This window comes from Moschus berezovskii, chromosome 5, assembly GCF_049115385.1.
Source record: "Moschus berezovskii isolate FMDL1 chromosome 5, NW_MosBer_1.0, whole genome shotgun sequence".
Lineage (NCBI taxonomy): Eukaryota > Metazoa > Chordata > Mammalia > Artiodactyla > Moschidae > Moschus > Moschus berezovskii.
In genome coordinates, this window is record NC_142464.1 from 2586393 (window position 1) to 2610566 (window position 24174).

The 24174-nt window shown below is 38.2% G+C and overlaps 2 pseudogenes; both read right to left on the minus strand.

The window, feature by feature from the left end:
- Positions 1-3243: 3243 nt before the first annotated feature.
- LOC148777772 (olfactory receptor 10AG1-like) lies at positions 3244-11149 on the minus strand (annotated as a pseudogene).
- Positions 11150-16805: 5656 nt separating this feature from the next.
- LOC148777773 (olfactory receptor 10AG1-like) lies at positions 16806-23871 on the minus strand (annotated as a pseudogene).
- Between the last annotated feature and the right edge of the window lie 303 nt (positions 23872-24174).

The following is a 24174-nucleotide window of genomic DNA, read 5'->3' on the forward strand; positions in this document are numbered from 1 at the left end:
AACGTGTAAGCAAGGGTACTTACCCAAAATTCAAACTGGCCACCCTTCCATCCTGGTCTAGCTCAGCCATGCCTTCTCTGCATATATGTCTGTGTGTGAGTGTGTGTCTATTTAGAAATTGCACTCTTTTCACTTTTGTAAAATATCAAGTTATTTCATTATTTTCAGTATCTCACACATAGCTCTCATGGTATGTGTTAATTAATTTGCATGTCCACGGAAACAGTCACTGCAAAGCAGAGGCACACCTATATCCATATCTAAGTGTTTTAAGTCATAATGAATGATCAACATTTCAGCTACAGAAACGTAGACACACATGGGGCAGAAGCAACAGTCCATCAAAGATGTGGGCTTGCCGAGGAATTCTGTGACTTAGAAAAAGAAAGCTAATAACATTTCTCTATTTAATTCAGTGTAGAGTATATTACTGGAACACTGATTAAATTTTTTTTTAAATTAATTCCCAATCTTTTTAGGCTGACTCCCATCATGCACCTACGTTCAGAAAATCCCACCTGCTTGATTCTATTGTCTCTGTTCTTTATGTAAGGTCTTCTCTTCTTTGGTCCTGTCTGTCAATTCTTCCTACTATTCAAGTAGGGTAGTACATTTGAAAATAATACTGAATCTAAGGTGCCAAAAAAAAAAAAAAGCCAGAAAAATCAAGAATAACAGAATTTGATATTGAGAATGGTGTTCCACATTTACTGAAATCCTTTTTAGCTTTGACTTTTTTTTTTGTCAAATGGAACATTTTGTTAATAATCAATGGAATTATCAATACAAAATCATTTATAATGTAAGACATATTGCAATTATTCAAGTCCCATCCAAATTATACTTAATCTGAACTCATCCTCATCAAATATGCTTTTCTCAAATCTCATAGTATAGCTGCTGGTTTCTGACTTCTGGAAACCTTTAGATGCTTTTATTTCTACAACTCAGGAAGAAAAATACTAAATGATCCAGCATACATAGCCACTTTTGTACTTGCTCAAATAATTTATGTTTCTTTTTCTGGCCTTTCCACTGAAATGTTTATCTTTGGTGTGAGATTTATTATTAATATATACACCATCTTCAAAATGTATTCAGTTCAGTTCAGTTCAGTCGCTCAGTCGTGTCTTACTCTTTGCGACCCCATGAATTGCAGCACGCCAGGCGTCCCTGTCCATCACCAACTCCCGGAGTTCACTCAAACTCATGTCCATTGAGTCGGAGATGCCATCCAGCCATCTCATCCTCTGTTATCCCCTTCTCCTCCTGCCCCCAATCCCTCCCAGCATTAGAGTATAGGCAAGTTTTAAAAAATCAAATTGGAGACAGGAAATAAAAATCTAGAATTTGTGACTATAATTCAGCAGCCTGTATCATTAGGATAAGCATGTAAATATAAAAATGAAAGCATTTCAATGTCTCATTATTATTTTCCATTTCATTTACTATAAAATTTAAATTTAACAAATATAGAGTCTCTTTAATAATACGATGCAAACCCATTTTAGGAAAGTTCATTTATTATTTTTCTCTTTGCTGCTGCTGCTGCTGCTGCTAAGTCACTTCAGTCGTGTCCGACTCTGTGTGACCCCATAGACGGAAGCCCATCAGGCTCCCCCGTCCCTGGGGTTCTCCAGGGAAGAACACTGGAGTGGGTTGCAATTTCCTTCTCCAATGAATGAAAGTGAAAAGTGAAAGTGAAGTCGCTCAGTCGTGTCTGACTCTTAGCTACCCTGTGGACTGCAGCCCACTAGGCTCCTCCATCCGTGGGATTTTCCAGGCAAGAGTAATGGAGTGGGATGCCATTGCCTTCTCTGAAACTAAAACTGGAGAATGGAATAATTTTCAAAAGAACTGTAGCAGAAGTTCTCAGGGATGGCTACACCAAATCATCTCTTAATGTTGCTGAATTTGAGGATGGAATTGGGAAGATGGGCATTAATAATCTTAGTAAAATATGTTCACTTTCCTTGATTATATCAGTCAATGATTTAAAATTTTCAACACTAAAGGAGGGGATAAAGACATGGAAAGTGAGTCCAGACACACTAATGTAATGCAATTGTATGGACTGTGGGTAATTCTGAAAACAACTTCTAAAACTTTTCTTCACCTTTATATCCATATATATTTTCTTTTAAAAATTCAAATTGACATAGATTTAGCAGTTAGAATGCAGTTATGTAATGGATGAAATAATGCAAAGCAAATTATTTTGGATCAAATTTGCTAAGTAGAATATGCAAATATGTCCAAAGTAAACCAGTTAAGATGAGTAGGAAGGTACTGTTTTAACATGCACTTAGGAAGAGAACAAAGTCTATGAATGCTATTTTTTTGGTTTTATGATTGGAGTAATTTCATGTGAGTTTATAGTAGATAAGCAAATATGCTCCCAATACTATTAGCTCTCTGAAAAATCTAGATATTTTTTGCTAGCAGTAGGATGTTGGCACTAGCAATATTCATTTACCCATTCACTCATTCAATCCCTCATTCAAACATCCAGTTTTCAACTGCTAGTGGTCATTTTCTGTGCTATAGAATCAAAGAATGCCAACAAATACAAGTGTGGAGATACAGATAATTATTTAGATAAGTAAACATATATTTTCCAGTATATTTAAGCCAAAAAATGTAACTGATTCAATTCTGTTTTAATTTTTTTCAATATGTAAATTACTATGTAATTCATGAGGAAGGATTATTCTTATGCATGGAGGATTGATGACTCATTTGTCTGGTATATATCCAAGCCCAGTAAATTGTGGATTTGTCTTTTAAAGTATTCATAAGTACACCTGAGAAAAGAAGTGGTGAGTCCTTTGGACTGCAAGGAGATCCAACCAGTCCATTCTAAAGGAGATGAGTCTTGGGTGTTCATTGGAAGGACTAATGCTAAAGCTGAAACTCCAATACTTTGGCCACTTCATGCGAAGAGTTGACTCACTGGAAAAGAGTCTGATGCTGGGGGGGATTGGGGGCAGGAGGAGAAGGGGATTACAGAGAATAAGATGGCTGGATGGCATCACAGACTTGATGGACGTGAATTTGAGTGAACTCCGGGAGTTGGTGATGGACAGGGAGGCCTGGCATGCTGTGATTCTTGGGGTCTCAAAGAGTCGGACACGACTAAGTGACTGAACTGAACTGAACTCCTTAAAAAGGGAAGATAGAAGCTGAAAATCTTTCTCTGTTAACTGTTTAGCAAGCAAAACATTTATAATTAAAATCACCAAATTATTTTTTGAGCAATAATTTTCTCAGAGCTGTAATCACATCCTTGCTCTGAAGGCTGTGTATCATGTGTTGAACATCGGAGTCACCATAGTGTAGAACAGAGAGAACAGTTCGTCAGTTCCTGCAGAATGGCTGGATTTTGGTCTTGAGTAGGTAATGTCAGCAGATCCGAAGAATAAAAGCACAACCATCAGGTGAGAAGAGCATGTGGAGAAGGCTTTAGCCTGTCCTCTGGCTGTTGGTGACCTCAGAATAGTGGAAATGATTTGGCTATAGGAGGCAAGGATCAACATAAAAGGTACAGCAACAAACAACAGAGCTGCTGCATAGACTGAGAGCTCATGTGCAAAAGTGTCTTCGCAAGCCAGCTTTAGAATGGGCGGAATGTCACAGGAGAAGTGGTTAATCTCGTTCGAATGACAGAAACACAGAAAGAAGATCTGGCACATTTGCCCTATCTTCACTGGGATTCCACTGACCCAGGAGCCCACAGCCAGCTGGAGGCATACATTTGGGGTGATGGCCAGGGGTAGTGCAGAGGGTCACAGATGGCCACACAGCGGTTGTAGGCCATCACCACCAGGAGGAAACGCTCAGTGGCTCCAAGGATAAGGAAGAAGCACATTTGGGCAGCACAGTCCAGCACAGAAATGCTTCTGTCCTGAGTCCAAAGGTTCACCAGAATCCTAGGAGAGTAATGGACACGTAACAGATTTCCAAGGAGGGTAAATTTGCCAGGAAAAATACATGGGTTTGTGCAGTGCAGGGTCAAGCCTAGTTAGTATTATTATAAGACTGTTTCCAATAAAAATTATTATGTAAATAATGGAGAACACCCCAAAGAATAGCCCTTGAAGGTTTGGAAGTTCAGAAAACCCCAGTAGTACAAATTGTATCACTGTGGACATGTTGTCTTCTGCTTCTTCTCTTCATATTTCATCTGTGGTAATGATCCAATCAAAGATACTGTTATTCTGTTATTTCACTTTCTTTGGCTTTTGTTTCCTTATCTATATAAAAGATGGTACAACATTCATTTTTTCCAATTCCATTAGAAAACAAGCCTATAATTTCTAAGTGTCTAACAGTTTGTGAATTACATTTTTCATCATTATTAAATTAATTTGTAAGAAAAGTTATCCATTTAAACTTTATTTTCTGCCATGAATTATCACTTTTTCTGAAGATATGTGATTATAATTTTGCTCTTCATCTGAAAGCTCAAAAATGCAAAAATTTGAGTTAAATTCATTTACATAGTTATTTTGCTCTTTCAGCCTGTGTTTTTCTCTTCACCTCTCAATTCTGTGTTTAATTATTATCAATTGAAAGTTAATTTGATTGCATGGTGAAATACATTGTAAGTGACCTAAAATAGCTTTAGGGATTAATATAGTTCATCTTTAAAGTGTTGGTTTTCCTGTGGTATTTCCAAAGTCTTGTTTGGCACTGGCATTCTACATATTTCATTTTTTTCTTATAAATAAAATTGATGAGCTGACTATATAATATTATGGGATATTGCTAGTTTTCAAACATGTGTATTTCAGTATAAAGTCCATAAATCAGTAGTGATAAGTTCTATTCAGATTTCTCCATTGAGAAAAAAGGAATTTTAAGCTATTCTTTTGGCCCAGGAACACTCCAGACGTAAGAGGCAAATATATCCAGGTTTATGTCCATGAAAGCAGTGCTAGCTAGAATGTTCACCTGTCACTTACTGACTGCATGAGACACCTTGCACAACTCATCTGTGAGATCTTCCTAAATTACCCACATCCTCAGCAATTCTTGTTTTATTGATGATCCCATTCAACTTATTCATTCTTTCTTTTTTGCATGTGTTTTTGTTAGTCATGTATGTGACTGAGATAGGTTGAGATTTCCCATCTTTTTTGCATTTTTCTTTGTATTTTAACTATATTGCTAGCTTTTTTTGGTGTTTCTGTAGATCTTTTTTGGCAATGCATAATATAATTCTTCCACTAAATGTGATTCATTAACTTCTAGAATACATTAAAGATGAATCAATTTGATTGCTTCTTTGGAATTTCCCCCAAGGTATAAGAACCCAGATACTCAGTCAGTAGAGCATCAGACTTTTAATCTGAGGGTCCAGAGTTCAAGTCCCTGTTCAGGCGGAGGTTATTTTGGGCTTCCCCGATAGCTCAGCTGGTAAAGAATCTCTCTGCAATGCAGGAGACCCCGATTTGATCCTGGTTGGGAAGATGCCCTGGAGAAGGGAAAGGCTACCCACTCCAGTATTCTAGCCTGGAGAATTCCATGGACTGTATAGTCTGTGGGGTCACAAAGAGCCAGACACAACTAGAGACTTTCACTTCACTTCACTTCACTTACAAAGTATAAACATGGATTCCCACTGAAAAGGTAAATCTCTCCTTCCTCTCTTTCCTGTTAGAGATCAAGCATACTTTTCGTGGGGCGTGCATGTGTGTATATTTAGAAATTATACTCTTTTTACTCATTCTTGCAGACGTAGTAAATTGCTTCATTGTTTTCAGCATGTTATACATGTATTTTTCATATTATGTGCTAACTTATTTAGCCATTCCCCGGTGGCTCAGATATTAAAGAATCTGCCTACAGTGCAGGAGACCCCAGTTCGATCCCTGGGTTGGGAAGATCCTCTGGAGAAGGAAATGGCTACCCACTCCAGTATTCTGGCCTGGAGAATCCCACAGACAGAGGAGCCTGGTGGACTACAGTCCATGGGGTCACAAAGAGTCAGACACGACTGAGCGATTAACACTTTTGGTTAACTTATGAAAGCCAATAGAAAATAAGTCACTGAAAATAAGATGCACAACTAAATACATATTCTAAGGATATTAAGTGAGGACAAAAGTCAAGATTTCTGCTGCAAGGGGAACACATGTACACCCGGGGCAGATTCATGTCAATGTATGACAAAACCAACAAATATAATATTGTAAAGTAACTAGCCTCCAATTAAATAAATACATAAATAAATAAAAATATAGACAGACATGGGGTAGAACCAATAGTCCATACAAAAGCAAGAATACTGGGGTGGGTTGCCATTCCCTTCTCAGGGGATTTTCCCTACCCAGATGTCAAACCCAGATCTTCTGCATGGCAGGCAGATTCTTAATCATCTGAGCCATCTGGGAAGCCATACACTATTTATATATGTACTATCTACAATATCTTAAACTACACATTACAGTACTAAAGATATTCAAACTTTTTCCATTATCATACAATTTTGTCAATAAAAATGTCATTGGCAGAAATGCAAAAATGCTGTGAATGAGTCTTTTAAATTGTCAGAAGCTAGTGGCTGACAGATGCATCATATATGAGTCTATGAAATCATGCCTCCTTTTTTCAATACCTTGTCCCAACACCGTTACCAAATTTTATTCACATACTTAAATCAATGTAGAGTGTAGTATTTGGATACTGATTAAAATTGCTTGCTTAATGAATCATCAGTCTTTTAGCAAGCAGCATGCACCTACATTTGATCGGTGCATCCATTTCCTGCAGAAAGTGCCATTTGTTTTATTCTTTTTATTGTATCTGCTGTTTATGTATGTAAGGTTTTCTCTCATTTTTTAATCCCCTTTGTAAATTATTCCTTGATGTTCAGTTAGGATAGTGCATTTGAAAAGCATACTGAAACTAAGATGCCAAAGAAAAGCCAGAAAAAGTAAGAAAGCAAAACTTAATATCAAGAATGGAGTGTTCCACATTTATTAAAATATTTTTGTCTCAACTTTTTATCTGTCAAATGGAAACTTTTTATGAATAGTAAATAGAATTGTCAGTATAAAACCATTTCTAAAGTAAGAAATATTATAATTATTCAAATTCTATACAAACTGTACTTATATTCTAAACTCAATCTCACGTTCAAAGATTTCCTCAAATCTTGTGACATATTTTTTGGTTTCTCTGACTTCTGAAAACTGTCAATGCTTCTCTTTATACAATTCAAAGAGAAAATCACTATATAATTCATCAAAATAGAGCCACTTTCGTTTTTGTTAAAATAATTCATGTTTATTTTTCTGGTATTTCCACTGAAATGACAATTTTCTTTGATGTAGGGATTATGATATCATGTAAATCAGGTATATCACAATGCATTTAATACTGTTTAGAGCAAGTTTATGAAATCAATTTGAAATAGGAAATGACAACCTAAAATTGGTGAATGCAGTCTGAAGCTTGCTTCCTTTAGGATAAAAAAGAAAACAGGCCAATATTACTTTAATATTTTCTCATTCATTTGCATAGAATTTAATTTTAACAAACAAATGATTCCCTTGGTATTGGATGAGAACACATTTTAATAACTCCTTTTACTGTCATACAAACTTAGTTAAATAATTTAAAAAATTTTTGTGATATATCCTGATTTAATACTACATGCAAACTACTTAAACATATGCTTACTATGTAGTAATCACTTAATAAATCTTAATACTTAAGATGACTGATGATAACGATAATAAGTTGCAATCTTTGATATTTTGGCCAAATATATTACAAGACATTTCCTGGTGGCTCAGTGGTAAAGAATCTGCCTGGAATGTAAGAGATGAGAGACGTGGGTTCAGTCCCTGGGGCAGAAAGATCTCCTACAGGAGGGCATGGCAATCCACTCCAGTACTCTTGCCTGGAGAATCCCAAGGACAGAGGAGACTGGTGGACCACAGTCCATAGGTTCCCAAAGAGTCAGACGACTGAAGCGACTGAGTGCACACATGCATATTACAAAGTACTCTGTGATTTCTCACTCGATAATATAATGATGAGAATCAGAAAAGTAAAAAGATCATTTGAATCAGGGTTTTCTAAATTAATTATCAGTAAGAAGAAATAACTGAACTGAAGAAGAAAGGATCTATTTTTAATTCTTCTGAAATGAATGCATTTTTTGCTGATTCTAAATCTACATAGATATTTGTAAAGCTAAATTTGCTATTGGAAAAAATGATTCATGCTTACCTGTTTGAACTGAAGCTAAATGCAATGCTTACCTTTATAGATAGAGTTAAAAGAGAAAAAAGTGAGACTTTTTGTTTTGGCAATTAGGCAATTTACATTTATTTGGAACAGAGGCTAACCACAGTCTATAATATATTCCTTGTCATAAAAATTAGTGCTCTTTAAATAGAAAATATTCTTTACCCTTCAGTTCAGTTCAGTTCAGACGTTCAGTCGTGTCCGACTCTGTGACCTGATGAATCACAGCACGCCAGGCCTCCCTGTCCACTACCAAATCCCAGAGTTCACTCAAACTCATGTCCATCGAGTCGGTGATGCCATCCAGCCATCTCATTCTCTATCGTCCCCTTCTCCTCCTGCCCCCAATCCCTCCCAGCATCAGACTCTTTTCCAGTGAGTCAACTCTTCATATGAGGTGGCCAAAGTATTTCAGTTTCAGCTTTAGCATCAGTCCTTCCAATGAACACCCAGGACAAATCTCCTTTAGAATGGACTGGTTGGATCTCCTTGCAGTCCAAGAGACTCTCAAGAGTCTTCTCCAACACCACATTTCAAAAGCATCAATTCTTCGGCGATCAGTTTTCTTCACAGTCTAACTCTCACATCCACACATGACCACGGGAAAAACCATAGCCTTGACTAGACGGACCTTTGTTGGCAAGTAATTTCTCTGCTTTTTAATATGCTGTCTAAAGGAAATGGCAACCCACTCCAGTATTCTTGCCTGGAGAATACCAAGGACAGAGGAGCCTGTTGGGCTGCTGTCTATGGGGTCGCACAGAGTCGGACACGACTGATGCAACTTAGCAGCAGCAGCAGGTTGGTCATAACTTGGGATCAGCTTATTCCCCATGTCACTTCTTAATTAAACTAAACCCTTCTGTCTGACACTGGAGGAGTTTGGTACGACAACCAAAATCATATCTGTCCATATGATTCCTTAAAATTTTCTACCTCTTTTCCTGTATTTTGTGATTATTAAGAAATGGAAGTGTTGTAAAATCAGAAAATTATTATTACATATTACTGACTCTATAAAATAAAAATAAAGATGTTCTAAAAAAGATTTAAGTGAATAATGTCTTGAAGAGAATTGTCTTTGTCATTAAAAATTCAAAAGTAAGAAATCTATAAGACTTGGGACAATTAGATCATGTTCAACAAGAATTTTCCATCTCCACATTCACACTAAGCAGGTAAACCTCACCGTCTCCTAGACTACAGAAAGGGGAGTAAGGGGAAGGGGACACACACTCATTCCTTTTCAGTGTACATGCTGAAAGCAGGAGCCCAGTGGGCTACAGTCCAGAGTGTCGCACAGACAACTAAGCATGTACACATATAAGCAGGAATAAATAGACTTGTATAAAGAATAATGAAAAGAGAGTTAGAGCAACAAATTTTAGAAATATTTTGTCCAGGATTTGAGAGATATCACTATTGAAGGTTTATATGTTATGTAACTTTTCAAGTATTTGGTGGTTTTCCTCTTATTGATCTACATTTTTACTTAATATAAATGCAACATATCACAATCTATGAGATGGAGCCAAAGCAGTAGTTAAATACAATATTATAGTACTGAACACTTAGAATATTAAAATAGCATCTTAAGTCAATAAATTAAATTTTCACCACAATAAATTCTAAAAGTCATAGTAAAATAAATCCAAATCAAACAGAAGGAACAAAAAACAAAAATAATAGAAATCACTCAGTTCAGTGCATTTCAGTCGCTCAGTTGTGTCCAACTCTTTGCGCCTCCATGAATCACAGCACACCAGGCCTCCCTGTTTATCACCGACTCCTGGAGTTCACTCAAACTCATGTCCATCGAGTCGGTGATGCTATCCAGCCATCTCATTCTCTGTCGTCCTCTTCTCTTCCTGCCCCCAATCCCTCCCAGCATCAGAGTATTTTCCAGTGAGTCAACTCGTCGCATGAGGTGGCCAAAGGATTGGAGTTTTAGCTTTAGCATCAATCCAATGAACACCCAGGAATGATCTCCCTTAGAATGGACAAGTTAGATATCCTTACAGTCAAGGGACTATCAAGAGTCCTCTCCAGCACCACAGTTCAAAAGCATCAATTCTTCGGCCATCAGCTTTCTTCACAGTCCAACTCTCACATCCAAACATGACCACTGGAAAAACCATAGCCTTGACTAGACAGACCTTGGTTGGCAAAGTAATGTCTCTGCTTTTTAATATGCTATCTAGGCTGGTCATAACTTTCCTTCCAAGGAATAAGCGTCTTTCAATTTCATGGCTGCAATCAGCATCCGCAGTGATTTTGGAGCCCCCCCCCAAATAAAGTCTGACACTGTCTCCACTGTTTCCCCATCTATTTCCTATGAAGTGATGGGACCAGATACCATGATCTTAGTTTTCTGGATGTTGAGCTTTAAGCCAACTTTTTCACTCTCCTCTTTCTCTTTCATCAAGAGGCTTTTTTAAGTTCCTCTTCACTTTCTGCCATAAGGGTGGTGTCATCTGCTTATCTGAGGTTATTGATATTTCTCCCTGCAATCTTGATTTCAGCTTGTGCTTCTTACAGCCCAGTGTTCCTCATGATGTACTCTGCATATAAGATAAATAGGCAGGTATTCATTGTTGACATACTCCTTTTCCAATTTGGAACCAGTCTGTTGATCCATGACCGGTTCTAAGTGTTCCTTCCTGACCTGCATAGAGATATCTCATGAGGCAGGTAAGGTGGTCTGGTATTCCCATCTGTTTCAGAATGTTCCACAGTTTATTGTGATCCACAGAGTCAAAGGATTTGGCATAGTCGATGAAGCAGAAATAGATATTTTTCTGTAACTCTCTTGCTTTCTCCATGATCCAGCAGATATTGGCAATTTGATTTCTGGTTCCTCTGCCTTTCTAAAACCAGCTTGAACATCTGGAAGTTCACGGTTCATGTATTGCTAAAGCCTGTCTTGGAGAATTTTGAGCATGACTTTACTAGCGTGTGAGATGAGTGCAATTGTGCAGTAATGTGAGCATTCTTTGGCATTGCCTTCCTTTGGGATGGGGATGAAGACTGACCTTTTCCAGTCCTGTGGCCACTGCTGAGTTTTCCAAATTTGCTTGCATATTGAGTGCAGCACTTTCACAGCATCATCTTTCAGGACTTGAAATAGTTCAACTGGAATTCCATCACCTCCACTAGCTTTGTTCGTCATGACGCTCTCTAAGGCCCACTTGACTTCACATTCCAAGATGTCTGGTTCCAGGTGAGTGATTACGCCATCGTGATTCTCTTCGTCATGAAGATCATTTTTGTACAGTACTTCTGTGTATTCCTGCCACCTCTTCTTAGTATCTTCTGCTTCTGTTAGGTCCATACCATTTCTGTCCTTTATCGAGCCCATCTTTGCATGAAATGTTCCCTTGATATCTCTAATTTTCTTGAAATCATCTCTTGTTTTTCCTATTCTGTTGTTTTCCTCTATTTCTTTGCATTGATCGCTGAGGAAGGCTTTCTTATCTCTCTTTGCTATTCTTTGGAACTCTGCATTCAGATGCTTATATCTTTCCTTTTCTCCTTTGCTTTTCACTTCTCTTCTCTTCACAGCTATTTGTAAGGCCTCCTCAGACAGCCATTTTGCTTTTTTGCATTTCTTTTCCATGGGGATGGTCTTGGTCCCTGTCTCCTGTACAATGTCACGAACCTCCGTCCAGAGTTCATCAGGCACTCTATCTATCAGATCTAGACCCTTAAATCTATTTCTTACTTCCACTGTATAATCATAAGGGATTTGATTTAGGTCATATCTGAATGATCTAGTGGTTTTCCCTACTTTCTTCAATTTATGTCTGAATTTGGCAATAAGGAGTTCATGATCTGAGCCACAGTCAGCTCCTGGCCTTGTTTTTGCTAACTGTAAAGAGCTTCTCCATCTTTGGCTGCAAAGAATACAATCAATCTGATTTCGGTGTTGACCATCTGGTGATGTCCATGTGTAGAGTCTTCCCTTGTGTTGTTGGAAGAGGGTGTTTGCTATGACCAGGGCGTTCTCTTGGCAAAACTCTATTAGCCTTTGCCCTTCATTCTGTGCTCCAAGACCAAGTTTGCCTGTTGCTCCAGGTGTTTCTTGGCTTCCCACTTTTGCATTCCAGTCCCCTATAACGAAAAGGACATCTTTTTTGGGTGTTAGTTCTAAAAGGTCTTCTACGTCTTCATAGAACCATTCAACTTGGCTTCTTCAGCATTACTGGTTGGGGCACAGGCTTGGATTACTCTAATATTAAATTGTTTGCCTTGGAAACGAACAGAGATCATTCTGCCATTTTTTAGATTGCATCCAAATACTACATTTGGACTCTTTTGTTGACCATGATGGCTACTCCATTTCTTCTAAGGGATTCCTGCTCACAGGAGTAGATATAATGGTCATCTGAATTAAATTCACCCATTCCAGTCCATTTTAGTTCACTGATTCCTAGAATGTCTGCTTTCACTCTTGTCCTAATTCCCCTAGGATATTTATGTGCTTGTGTACTAAGTAGCTTTCAGTCATGTGTGATTCTTTGTGACCCAGTGGACTGTAGGCCACCAGGTTCCTCTGTCCATGGGTTTCTCCAGACAAAAATCCTGGAGTCAGTTACCTTGTTATTTAAAGCACTACAGAATAAAGTAATACATCACTGAAAAGAAAAGGTATGGCTAGGGACATTTTTGGTTGCTTTCCAAAATATTTGAATGGCTAGTGTAATGAGCTGGTTCAATTGTACATTGACACGTGAGAGAACTAATTTCCAAGGCCGAAAGAAATCTATTTCTACTTAAAGAGCACTATTTGCTTTGGAGAGAGCAAATGATTTAGAAAGACATTTGCAACACCTAACCTTCAAATTGTTTAAAGTTGAATATCAATAGAACAACATTTAAAATACTCCATATCAAAGAAAGAAATAACTTCATTCCAGTCCAGGAAGATAAGCGTGAACTCTTACATCAAAAGTGTTGTTTACATTTTAGATTGATTTTCTTAGCTAATCATGCCATAAATATCAAAGTTTATTAAGCCAGATTTTTACAGGCTATTAAGATATTATATTAAATTTGATAAGTTAGACTATATTTCAGGCAATGTCTTCATTATTCTGTTAGAAAATTAGTGAGATAAATGACTAAAAGAATTTTGAAATGTATTGTTAGTTTTAATGTAAAAAGTTATTAAAATAGTTGAGGCAGTTTTGAAGAAAATTCTAAACGTAGGAAAACTTACTGAAGAAAGCAGTAATTGGATTCTTTTTAAATGTTTTAAAAGTGTTTGCATACTACCATCAATGCAATGTAGTATTATTTCTGAAGAAACACTATTTTGAAAAGTATTAGTTGCTCAGTTGTGTCCAACTCTTTCTCCTCATGGACTGTAGCCCACCAGGCTCCTCTGTCCATGGAATTTTCCCACCAGAATATTGGAGTCTTCAGTAGCTATTCCCTTCTCAAGTGGTTCAACCTAACCCAATGGTCAAACCCAGGTCTCCTGCACTGCAGGCAGACTCTTTACCATCTGAGGCAACAGGAAAGTCCTCTTGAATGGAATCTAACATTTTAAGGCATTAAAAGAAAAATCATTGATGTTATACTTTTCTGATTAAACAAATACTACAAAATCAGACTACAGATATAACTGTCTTTGTCCTCATCTAGAGGGAGTTAGAGCCCTGAGGTCATTAGCTAATTAAAAGAGAAATTGGCCTGTGTCCCTAAGAAAAGAAGCCAACCTAAAGGAAAAACAAACAAACACAAAGCCTCAGTTAAAAGAATCAAGCCTGTTTACTGTTCACTTGGAAGGACTTCTGCAAAAGAAAAGTTTGAGTAGAATTAATTTTAGAGTAATGACGTGACACTGCCTTTCTCCATCTACAGTGAAGGGCTATAAGTATACAATCAAATCACAATACTACTTTCATGTCCAGTATTAGGTGTAGATTGAAAACACTGGTGCTGGTTTAGTCACTATCCTGTCTGACTCTTGCGATCCCCATGGACTGCAGCCCAACAGACTCCTCCATCCAAGAGATTTCCCCAGGGGATCTTCCTGACCCAGAGATTGGACCCATGTCTCCTCCATTACAGGTGGATTCTTTATTGCTGAGCCACCAGGGATTCACTAAGGTGAATATTTTGTTATGAAAATACTGAGAATAATTCATAGGTTGTGACATTTCCATATCTTTCTCTCCCTTCTTTCTTTTCCTCCCTCTCTCCTTCCCACCCTTCTTCCTTCTTTCTTTCCTCCTTCCCCATCTCTCCCCCTCTCTTTCTCTCGTCCTCTTCTTTCTTTTCTCTATGTTGCTTGAATTTCATCCAGCTCATAATCATTTTATTGCTTAAGTATCATTTGAGAAAATAAAATGTGGAGAGGCTTATAATAGATGTGGTGGATAATAACACCATCTCTGTATTGCATGTGTGAATGCGTGCTCAATTGTGTCTGACTCTTTGCAATCTCCTAGACTTTAGCCCATCAGGCTCCTCTGTCCATGGAATTTTCCAGGCAAGAATGCTGGAGAGGGCTGCTATCTCCTCCTCCAGGCAATCTTCCAGACCCAGGGATCGAACCTGCAACTCTTGCATCTCCTGCACTGGCAGGTGGATTGTTTACCACTAGTGCCATGTGGGAAACATCTCTGTATTGCAGAACACTGTAATTTCAATTAAGCTGTTTTGGAAAGTAAACATAAAATCATTTAACAAAAATAGAAACTGTTAATCAAAGTCTGAAATAAATAGTGGACTTGGAATTTGTAGTCACCAACTGTTCGGTTTGTACACTTTTTCTTCGTAACTCCGTTCTTAGTGTTTTAGGTTATTAAAACAGAAATAATGAGTCCAACACAACGTGTGATCAATATATACATCGTTTGCTGTCATAGATGAACACATAATATTTTTCAGTATTATAATAAAACCATGCATGAATGGTATCCCTGACACCACCTGGAAAACATTCCAAATTCATGGAGAAAATCCTCGGTTTTTTTATATGAAGGAAAGATTTTATGCTACTATAATATTTAAGGAGGGAATTAGAAATTGGATAGAAATTGCTTAAGAACTTCTCTACATTTCAAAGGTTTTATGATGCAATTTCTATTTAATATTCATAATACATGTGGAAATTTCAAAAATTACTTATCATTGCATCTTATTAAGAACTTGTCTCAAATCTTAGTTAAGCAAATTAGTACTCAGTTGTAGACTGCTAATTTCCAACTTGTTTTTCAATTGCTATTTTTACTTTTCTCTGATTTGATTTTCCCAAAATACTTAAGAAAAATATGGAAGAAGGTTATTTTTACAGTATTGGAGAAGAATTAAGACAAGACTTCAATGTGCAGAGAGAGAGGTGAACACAAAACACAATAATGAGAATAGTGCATCCCATTGGTAAATCATTAGTGGAAGATATAGTAATCTAATTAACATTGGATACTGTTATCCATTCATGAATCAAATACTTATTGGGTTATTTATATATGTAAGTTCCCAGGAAGGAGAAGTATATATAAATGATACATTCTATGTTCCCCTGAAATTACCTGTTGCAGTAAAAGTAACTTGGATTTTGAGTTGTACATGCCTAAAATTGTCTTAATAATGCCTTCTGTTTGCTTTGATCTTAGACTATTTATATAGCATTTTTAAGTTGAAATTTATTGAAAGCATGGCTGTCAATTGCAGGAATTACCACTCAAATGCAAAATCAGTATTTCAGATGTGATTAATACCTCTTTGGCTGAGTTCTTTATGACTCTTTCAATTGAAATAAACTGACTATACCAACTATTACAACAGACAAAAAAATCACAAAGGTCATTCCCCAAATCACTTTTTCTGGCTTATTTTTAAATTATAGTTGCATGATGACTCAAAAATATTTGATAGCTTAAATCAAAATATAAATAAATGTAATTCAAAAGAAATAACATGAGAAAGGAGAATTGATGGAAAGGTCTTCTAAATAAAATTGTCAGATTTCTGGCTATAAATTCATCTCACAAAGCTGAATTACAGAATGCAGCATCGATTATTTCATTATCAGTAACGGGAAAATACAGCCATCTATCAGCAGACCTAATTCCTGATACTACTCTTTTCTGATGGATTGTTTTTTGTAAAAGAATGAATTTCTTTAAACTACTGCTTAATATCAAGTTTAGATGCTTTTTTAGAACTCAAATTAGTGAGTTTTGAAAGTGCAGTGTACACATTTTATCACTTGGCAAACTGCAACTCAGAGAGATATAGGACTTTACATTGATTATATATATATATATTGCAGGTGCTTTCAGGAGACCAAACAGCAGAAGGCAATTTCTCTCTAGTCATGGCATTTGTTCTCCTGGGATTTTTGGATCTTCCGAACCTCCAGGGACGTCTATTTGGAATTTTCTTTCTCATCTACATATTCATCTTAACAGAATAATCACGACGGTAGACGCTGTGCTCCAGACGCCCCTGTAGTTTTTCCTTGCAAATTTCTCGTCACTCGAAATCGGTTACGTATCTGTCACTCTCCCTAGGATTCTAGTGACCCTTTGGACTCAGGACAAAAGTGTTTCTTCGCTGAGCTGTGCCATCTGACGCGCTTCTTCCTTGCTCCAGGAGCCCCGGGGACGCTCCTCCTGGGAACGAGGTCTGTGCCCTGTGCGTCCATGTGCAGCCTCTGTGCCATCAGAGGCTCCTCTTCCTTGCTCCGGGAGCCCCGGGGGCGCTCCTCCTGGGGGCGAGGCCTGGGCCCTGAGCATCCACGTGCAGCCTCTGCACGCCCTTCCCTCACAACCCACAGGACCGGCCTCCAGTCGGCTGCTGGCGCCTGGGTGCGGGAATTCCAGTCCCGACAGCACAGACATGCCGGGTGTACTTACTGCTGTTCTGTGCTTCACACCAGATCGACCGCTTCTTCTGTGACATTCCCCATTGATCACCGTGGCCTGTGCGGACACTGCGCTTAATGAAATGTGTGTCTCTCGGTTGCTGTGCTGTTTGCCACGATTCCTTTCCTCCCGATACTGGGCTTTGATGTCAAAATCATTTCTGCCGTATGAAAGCTGCGCTCAGCCACAGGCTGGTCCAAAGCCTTCTCCACCTGCTCTTCCCATCTCACCGTTGTGCTTTTATTCTCTGGTTCCTTGACTATTACCTATTTATGCCCCAAATCAAATCATTCCGCAGGAACCGACAAAATGCTCTCTGTTTCCTACACTGCTGTGACGCCAGTGTTTAACACCTTGATATACAGTCTTAGGAATAAGGATGTGATTGCAGTTTTGAAAAAACTATTGCTTAAGAAAACACTGCAAAGATGTGAAAGGTCACTTTTCAATATTTGTCTCAGAGGGCTCACAGAAATATAGTTTAATTTCACTCTTCCCATGTTCACTGATAGTGTTCAGTTCAGTTCAGTTCAGTTCAGTCGCTCAGTCGTGTCCGACTCTCCGCGACCCCATGAATCACAGTATGCCAGGCCTCCCTGTCCATCACCAACTCCAGGAGTTCACTCACACTCATGTCCATCGAGTTGCTGATGCCATCCAGCCATCTCATTCTCTGTCGTCCCCTTCTCCTCCCGCCCCCAACCTTTCCTAGCATCAGAGTCTTTTCCAGTGAGTCAACGCGTCGCATGAGGTGGCCAAAGTATTGGAGTTTCAGCTTTAGCATCAGTCCTTCCAATGAATACCCAGGACTGATCTCCTTTAGAATAGACTGGTTGGATCTCCTTGCAGTCCAAGGGACTCTCCAGAGTCTTCTCCCGCACCACAGTTCAAAAGCATCAATTCTTCGGCGATCAGCTTTCTTCACAGTCCAACTCTCACATCCATACATGACCACGAGAAAAACCATAGCCTTGACTAGACGGATCTTAGTGTTAAGTATTCCTAATTATTGTGTTGTCATTTACAATTATTACGTAGTTTGGATTTTCTGCCTGAAGTCATTTTGACTATATTTTAAATAAGAAAATTTATTAATTGTGTTTTATTCTTTAAGACAAATCCACTTTTTCATAGCCATTTTAAATTTACCCAACTATAACATTTCAGAAAACTAAGATCATGGCATCTGATCCGATCACTTCATGGGAAATAGATGGGGAAACAGTGGAAACAGTGTCAGACTTTATTTTGGGGGGCTCCAAAATCACTGTGGATGCTGATTGAAGCCATGGAATTAAAAGACGCTTACTCCTTGGAAGGAAAGTTATGACCAACCTAGACAGCATATTAAAAAGCAGAGACATTACTTTGCCAACCAAGATCCGTCTAGTCAAGGCAATGGTTTTTCCCGTGGTCATGTATGGATGTGAGAGTTGGACTGTGAAGAAAGCTGACTGCCGAAAAATTGATGCCTTTGAACTGTGGTGTTGGAGAAGACTCTTGAGAGTCCCTTGGACTGCAAGGAGATCCAACCAGTCCATTCTAAAGATAAATCCTGGGTGTTCATTGGAAGGACTGATGCTAAAGCTGAAACTCCAATACTTTGGCCACGTCATGCGATGAGTTAACGCACTGGAAAAGACTCTGATGCTGGGAGGGATTGGGGGCAGGATGAGAAGGGGACAAGAGAGAATGAGATGGCTGGATGGCATCATCGACTCGATGGAGGTGAGTTTGAGTGAACTCTGGGAGTTGGTGATGGACAGGGAGACCTGGCATGCTGTGATTAATGGGGTAGCAAAGAGTCGGACACAACTGAGCGACTGAACTGAACTCAACACTTTCAGATAAGTAAACCGCTAGAATTTTGCTTAAAATGTGTAGAAAAAATATCCTTTGCTTTTATAACTGGTAAATTATTTACAAATATGCTGGTACTGCCATTTGTATTTGTGACACATTCATTTTTCATGGGAGATTTTTTATTAGATATGTGATGAGGAATGAACACAAGACTAAATTAAAAGTCATACATTTATGAACAGTAATTTTAAAATAGAATGAAAACCTTTTATTGCATTCACTTTCTCAGTATAAATTAAGAAAATTGTTCCATGTGTAAGCAGAGGGAGCTGTATATCTGGATCTTTTCTTTCCACTTCTTCCAAGAGTGATAAAAATTGAATATCAAACATCTGACAGGCTGTCATACTGCTTTCATTACTGTGCTTCATAACAATTTCCAAAATGCATTTCGTACTTAGAATCTTTGCTAGAGCTTACTTAATTAACAAAGTTGCAATGAGAAAGAAAATCTGTGTATGAATTCTTTTTTTACACTTAATATCAAGGAACAGATTAGTAATTTAGATGAAAATTCAGAGCTTCCCTGATAGCTCAGATGTTAAAGAATCCACGTGCAATTCAGGAGACCCCATTTCAATTACAGGGTCAGGAAGATACCCTGGAGAAGGGATAGACTACCCACTCCAGTATTCTTGGGCTTCCCTTATGGCTCAGCTGATAAAGAATCTGCCCACAATGTGGGAGACCTGGGTTCGATCCCTGCGTTGGGAACATCCCCTGATGAAGGGAAAGCCAACCCATTCCAGTATTCTGGCCTTAAGAATTCCATGGACTGTATAGTCTCTGGGGTTGCAAAGAATCCGACACGACTGAGCAACTTTCACTTTCTAAGCAAAGATTCACACACAATTACTTAATATCACAAATAGTAATATATACATAAAAAATGCCTAACACTCCCTCCCTATAAGCTGTATTTAAATTAGCATAAATATAACTAACATTTTTTTTATTTATTAAAAAAGGTTAGTTATCTTTATACCTTTACCAGTTGATCTTTCAGCAATGTATATGAAATTAACCAGAGGGTACAGATAAAATCAAGAATTATTCCATCATAAATATCCTAACAGGAAAGAAAAAAGAGAGAATTTATCACCACTTCACTATATAGCTGCTTCTGTCTTTCGAATGTGTAACTCAAGGGATACTCAGTCTCTATAACTAAAAATTATTACTAATACTTGTAGACAACATCACTTATTTATCTAATGATAATGTCACTTTATAGGTTTAATTTCTTTTGTAGATTTTCTTCATTCAGAGTAATTTCTCTTTAAAAGAGTTAACAGTTTAATTATAACATTTGATTTATAAATTTGGATTTTTATTTTTCTAGGGCTTGTGAGGATTCCTAGGTGTTTCATTGGTATAGAATTTGCCTGCCAATGAAGGAGATACAGGTTCGATTCCTGGGTTGGGAAGATCTCCTGGAGGGGTAAATGACAATTCACTGCAATATTCTTGCATGAAAAATTCCATGGACAGAGTAGCCTAGGGGGCTATATAGTCCATGAGTTACCAGGGTTCAGACGTGACCGAGTGATTGAGTATGCACACATGAGTGTAAATATATTAACCTACTTCATCTATTTTTTGCATGTGTCAAAAATTAAATACATTACTGATGGTGATAAAGAAAGTGAAGATATAATAGTTGCTGCTGCTGCTAAGTCGCTTCAGTCGTGTCCAACTCTGTGCGACTCCATAGACGGCAGCCCACCAGGCTACCCCGTCCCTGGGATTCTCCAGGCAAGAACACTGGAGTGGGTGGCCATTTCCTTCTCCAATGCATCCAAGTGAAAAGTGAAAGTGAAGTCGCTCAGTCGTATCCGACTCTTAGCGACCCCATGGACTGCAGCCTACCAGGCTCCTCCATCCATGGGATTTTCCAGGCAAGAGTATTGGAGTGGAGTGCCATTGCCTTCTCCGATATAATAGTTATGGGATTGCTATTCTTTCCCTTTTAAACTATGACACTAAAGAAGTCTCTTGGATGAAATTAGGTCAAACCAGTCAGTCCTAAAGGAAATCAACCCTGAATATTCATCGGAAGGGCTGATGCCAAATTTGAAGCTCCAATACTGGCCACCTGATGCAAGGAACCAACTCATTGGAAAAGACCCTGATGCTGGGAAAGATTGAAGGCTAAAGGAAAAGGAGGTGGCAGAGGATGAGATAATTAGATAGCATCATGGGCTCAATGGGCATGAACTTGAAAAAACTCTGGGAGACAGTGGAGGACAGAGGAGCCTGCCACACTATAGTCCATAGGGTCACAAACAGCTGGACATGACTTTGAGACTGAACAACAATAGTAATTCTTTCCCTTAACTCTTAGATAAGCAAATTGTAATGAAATGAAACAGTATCAGTCTTATAATTAAGATAACTGATTTTTGTTTTGAATTTATTATAATCTGTGCATTCTAAAGTATCTCAACTGTTCTTTTTGTATCAATTTCTCTGTCTATAAAATAGCAATAACACCTACTACCATTAATTATGTCAAAGCAATGAACACAATATCTTGGATTCAAGGAGCCTTTTGCAAATTTTAAAAATCTTGGAGAAGGAAGCATTTGCCAACCTCTAGTTTTCCATAGAATAAAGGCTACTCATTTAAATATTGAAATTATTTTTAACAATATTATTAATACAAATTCTCTTACAACAATGTTCACACTTCCCTGCCTTCTTAAACCTTCAGGCAGAGTTCATTCTGCATTAGTGTCTCATGATATGCATGCATGAAGAAATAGCTGCTCTTATCCTTCATTTACAGCACCTGCCACTATTTGCTGACATGGAATATTTAATTTTGCACTGAATTTCTATAGAACACATATTCTTCTATCTCCTTTCCTTTCTTGATTCTCATCACTTGATTTTCAAGATTCTAGAAACATTCTTTAATTCATTAACTATTTTTTCCTAATATGTTTTTCATTGTCATCTATCATTCTTTATCCCACTGAAAAAGAGTAGACAGCTTTTTGTTGGTCATTTTATTTTATTTACAATTCTAAATGAGACCTCACTTGAAAGAAAAGGACAGAGATTATCTCAAGGCTTTTTCTCTTTTTATTTGATCTAAGATAGGAAACTTATGACCAACCTAGATAGTATATTAAAAAGCTGAGACATTACTTTGCCAACCAAAGTCCGTCTAGTCAAGGCTATGGTCTTTCCCGTGGTCATGTATGGATGTGAGAGTTGGACTGTGAAGAAAGCTGATCGCCGAAGAATTGATGCTTTTGAACTGTGGTGCTGGAGAAGACTCTTGAGAGTCCCTTGGACTGCAAGGAGATCCAACCAGTCCATTCTAAAGGACATCAATCCTGGGTGTTCATTGGAAGGACTGATGCTAAAGTTGAAACTCCAATACTTTGGCCACCTCATGCGACGCGTTGACTCACTGGAAAAGACTCTGATGCTGGGAAAGGTTGGGGGCGGGAGGAGAAGGGGACGACAGAGAATAAGATGGCTGGATGGCATCACCGACTCTGTGGACATGAGTTTGAGTGAACTCCGGGAGTTGGTGATGGACAGGGAGGCCTGGCATGCTGTGATTCATGGGGTCGCAAAGAGTCGGACATGACTGAGCGACTGAACTGAACTGAACTGAATACAACTGGGCCTATTATAGCAATTCTTGTCTAAAGTTCTTACTACAATAGAACATTTCACAATAAGGTTATAGAATTCCCAAGTGAATGATTTGTTATTTGTTGGCCCATACAGAACCATACAACTGGAGAAAGAAAGGTCTCTTAGTGTTACAAGTAATTTTTATTCTGGTAATAACTAACACTTTATAGACAGATAAATTGAGCTTAAGATAAATATTGAATATTTATAACAAATATATAAGAAATCAAGTTCTGAAATACAACTTATTATTTCAATGAATGAACTAAGGTATTTGCATGGCCATTGTCTCAGTGCCATTATGACATCCTTGTTCCTTAGACTGTATATCATGGGTTTAAACACAGGCATCACAATCGTGTAGAAGTGAGAAAGCACTTTGTCAGTTACTGCTAAGCCTTGGGGTTTGGGTCTTAAATATGTGACAAGGCCTGATCTGAAGAACAACACCACAATCATAAGATGAGATAAGCAGGTGGAAAAGGCTTTGCCCCAACTTGTGGCTGATGGCAATTTAAGGATTGTGGAGATGATTTTGCCATAGGAGACAAGTATCAACAGAAATGGAACCAAAACAGTGCAGCAACTGTGAAGACTAACATTTCACTCAGAAAAGTGTGCCCACAGGCCAGCCTGAGTATGGGAGGGATGTCACAGAAGATATGGTTGACAGGGTTAGAACCACAAAAGGGCAGAGAGAAAACCTGGCCTGTCTGGCCTATTTGAATTGGGATTCCACTGATCCAGGAGCCAGCCACCAGCTGCACATGCTAGTCACACACCTTATAGCTCATGATTAGAGGATAGTGCAGAGGGCTACAAATGGCCACGTAGTGGTCATAGGTCATCACAGCCAGATGGAAGCATCGGTGGCTCCAAGTATAAGAATGAAGCACGTTTGTGTGGCACAAGCAACTAAACAATCTGTTCTTCTTTGTGTCCAAAGACTAACGAGCATTCTGAGGAGTGTAATAGACACACAGCAGATTTCCAAAAGGGAAAAGTTGCCAAGGAAAAAATACATGGGGGTCTTCAGACCAGGGTCTAGTTTTGTTATCAGAAATATGATGCCATTGCCCATCAAGATAATTATATAGATGAGTAAGAACAGTCCAGATAAAAACGTCTGGAGATGAGGAACATCAGCAAAGTTCAAGAGAACAAACTCCATCAGTTTAGTGAGATTACCTTCTGGTGCTTTTTTTTGGTGTTCCATCTGTGAAAAAGTGGAAATATATAATCTGCTTTATATTTTTCCATCAGGGATCAGTGCCTGTTTTATAAATTGTATCATGATATCCAGACTGATTTCCAAGATCAATGCAATTGTTTCTAATTTAAGAATTTTATTATATATGCATTTCTCCTTTCTCAGTTTACAATCCATGTGTTATCACCATATACTCTCCCTTGAAATATCTTTTAGGGCATTCTTTTCAAATACAGTCCAAATTCAAAAAAGTTTAAGTGTTAGTCGTTCAGTTGTGTCTGACTCTCTGATCCCATGGACTGTAGCCCA